Source organism: Atta cephalotes (assembly GCF_000143395.1).
Source record: "Atta cephalotes unplaced genomic scaffold scaffold00013, whole genome shotgun sequence".
Taxonomy (NCBI): domain Eukaryota; kingdom Metazoa; phylum Arthropoda; class Insecta; order Hymenoptera; family Formicidae; genus Atta; species Atta cephalotes.
Window position 1 is genome coordinate 3,032,400 of NW_012130077.1, and position 4,090 is coordinate 3,036,489.

The following is a 4,090-nucleotide window of genomic DNA, read 5'->3' on the forward strand; positions in this document are numbered from 1 at the left end:
GTATTATTAATATATATTAATATATATTACTTAATATTAATATATATTACTATATATTATTTATATGCTTATATATTTTTGTATATTCTAATATTTTATGTAATATTTTATGTAGATAATTAGAATTCAATGAATAGTAAAGCCTCATCTACAATAGTCTCACAGGCTGTATTGCGAGGAGTAGGAAAATTTTTCGTCGCAAGAGTGTCGCTAAATAAGCGTTTACCATACAATAGTTGAAAAGATTGTTTGCATGCAATTCGACAACAAATTCTATCGCCAAGCTTGCTGTGCTGTAATTGACTGAGCTTATGCGATACGCTTGTCCTAATCGCAGAAAGTTGAAATTGGCTCAACTCCGTACTATAAGAGTTTTTGCAACTACAACTGTCATGCGATTAGAAGCAACACTCCTGCGACGTTCTCATACGACATGCGACACAATCTGTGCGACTATTGTAGACGAGGCTAAAAATACAGTCAATATGAATGTAAAATATATGCAGTACATGTAATTACATAATGTATAGTTATACAATTACATAATTCTCTAAATCATTTTCTCGTTGGTTGACCTATTTCTTTAAATATATTCTACCTAATAATGTCCTTTATTTTTTTAAATATGTATAACATGTTGCAAATTGTGCAATAATAAACACACAGCGTAATAAATATTCTATAAACATTGTTTTTATAAATAAGAATGTCATAATTTTATCTTTTAAATCTTAAATATGAGTACTGTAAAAGTTTAATAAAATAGTGTATCAACGATTGATGATATTAGTATAATAATAATCATTATTTTTATAGCATATCATATACATTTATACTCTTTACAGTTTCTTTACAGCAGCAAATAATTTTGCATAAATATAACCATATTCATAATACAACTAATTGTACTTGTGATATAAATAATAAAATAAGTATTTTCTTTCTGGAAGCGCAAAACGTCATTACTAAAATGAATTAAAATATTTTTCTCCATTGTCTTTGAAAGAAAATAATTAATTAGTACATTTGAAAGTATATCAATTCATGGTACATCAATTCATGAAATTACATATACAATTAATACATATATGTATACATATATGTATTAATTGTATATGTAATATGTATACATATATGTATAGAAAATAATCTTTTTAAGATATTCTGCAATGCAAATAAGCAATCTTTCATGAATACAAAGTATAACCTTGGATTGAATAAAGATGTGGCAGGTATATTAGCTTCACATGCTATCGGTAATTCAAAGGAAAATTATTATAATAATAAGCAAATCTGCTTAACCGATAAGTACTCGTAAGTACGATTTTCTAATTTTTGCTATTGATCACAATACACGTGCTCGTATCTACGATATCTTGTCATATATTATTGTCGAGATAATCTTCATCCGAGTCTAGTGAGATCATGCGAAATTTGATTGAAGCGTATTATATAGTGGACCTTGAATTTTGTTGCAAATATTAATCTTCCCTAATTGGAACCTGTAACTGAAAAAAAATCACAAATAAATATTAATATTATGTGTAATAAATATTAAATAAATATTAAATAGACATAAGTTAAACAAATTTTTTATGTGCAGAATAATTCATATTTTTATTATTTTTGAGAATTGATTTTTACATTTTATAACATTTCATGTGAATTATTCTGTATTTTTATAGAAATCTAACGTCACTCTGTTATTGAAATTATGAAATTCTGCAAGCATGAAAATTGTCTTCCTATCGCAACAACTGTTACTATCTGAAATATCTGTAAACCCTTGTCGAAGATTTATATCGAAAGAAAACAGTTTCCATCACAATTTCGTGATCCGGGGAGTAAGGGAAAGAAGAAAGATCCCGTCTATCCTCGAGAGATCTTTTGTCCCGTCTCGCTATTGTGTTCCGTCACTGAATCGCGCGGATTCTCGTTTAGTTGCATTGGGAAAGAATTAAATTCGGAAACGGACGGACGAATCGTCGCGGACATCCCGTAAATTCCGGATATATCGTGGGAAAAAACGCATGTACAAATAATGTGGCAAATCCTCATTTTTTTCTTTGAAAGAAAGCAGTGGGGGATAAAGACGGAATGGGATAGTTTCAGTTTATGAGAAAAAAGATGTCAGGGACATCCTGTTTTTCATAGTGTACATTGAATTAAAAAGCTCTGTAAAAAAAAAATGATCTATAGAGGAAACATGTAATTAATAATACAACGCCAACTTATGATCCAACATTATGATTGTAGCTTTAAACATAAAAATTAATATATAAATATAATACTATATTCTAAATCAATTATTATAATTATAATTATATTATTATAATTCTAAATCAAAATGCGCTCATGTAATACAATGTAAATTATAATATTGTGTATAAACAATGTTGAATTACAGAAATATTTAATTATTAATTTCAATTAATATTTTTTATAAAAGATGTTATAGAAATATATATTATGTTAATTAAACTATCAAGCAACGTAAGTTTTATTTTAAAAAATAATAACAAAAATAAAAATTTAAATCAATTTCGGAGAACTGTACATTATCCGTTTTAAAGGCGATAATGTCTCGCAAAGAGTTCGGAAGAAATGTCTTTCTGTCCGTAACCGCAAAAATGCCGATAAAAAAATGTTTGAGGAAAGCGTGTGTGGTATACATAAGTGGCGAGAGATAAATTAGAGAATCTGCCACGCCTGTACTCTTAAAATCCTAAGAACCTAAGATGTGAAGTGTTCTTTTTCGAAGTATGTTGTCTCTCGAATCTGGAAGTTCTCAGACTTTATATTCTTTTTTATCAGTCAATATCGCATCTCGATAAACGAAAGAAGAACATGCGTATCTTAGTCTGCAACTAAATTTCTGTTGTTAAAGAAAAAAGTATATAGAATTATTTATTCTAAAATATATGCAATATTGAATTTTCTCACTAATTATCAAAAGAACTTAAATCTAGAATTCAATTAAGATTTATCGTTATGTATAAAAAATTATTTTAGTAGAAGATAAAATTTCATCTAATTGTAACTATATAAATATAAGAAAAATATAATACGAAATTACATAATTAAATAAAAATATCTGTAATGTATTTTCGCAATTATGTCAGAAAAATTAATTTTAAAAATCGAGAAATTTAGCAGTACTGAAATTGGCTGCAAACCGTCACTGTCGTTTTAAAGCTGTTGCGCTACTATGCTGGTAATGTTTATTGATAAGATAACCAACATGCGGGTTCCACCAGCATATTGTTCGTTGGATTCTTTGTTCCATGTACTAAATGTCTGTGGAATAAGTCAAAGGCGGAAAACGACCGTGACGATTGCCATAAACTTCGTCCCATGCTTATTTCCCAACACAATTTGTGCTAATTTGTTAAAGTCTCCGCTTGTTTCATGTTATTTTTAAAACATTTTTTTTCTCGAACATTTCTAATAAAACTAATTTCTGCTAAATACAAATATTATCCTTTAAAAATCAAGAGATAATTATTATATGTACAAAAAAAAAGAGAATCATTTCTTTTTACTGCAAATTATTAAAATTGTCATATATACAAATTGTCGATGTTTAAAATTTCTTTTTGTTTATTGTGTAAAGAATCTGCATAACTACAGGAAAAGCTACTCTTCCATTTTCTTTTTTTTTTTTGTAGCGAATTTATGGACCTCTTCTGCCGTCGGAAGGCCCTTGAGAAAAATTCTCACGATTACTGGTCGCAGCACGGCCGTATCTCATACCGTATTTAATCTCTATAATACGTTTCAATTACTAAAGCGAGACGCGGCTATTATTTACTGCAACTTTTAGCCTACGGCTTTCCGGCCACCCCTGCACACGCTCCTATTGAGAGACTCCCATGTTCGACGCGACGTTACGCCACTTCGATTAATTATCTTAATTATCGTGAATTATTTCGCGCTTAATTTGCCTGTAACGCATTTCCGTTATTGATATAATACGTTACTTAAAAAAGAAGATTTAATTGGACTGGCTGGTTCAGATGAAAGAAGGACAAAAAGATCCGTGCTTTCTCACCTCGCGGATTAACGCGGGTTAAGGCCTGGGATTCATGTG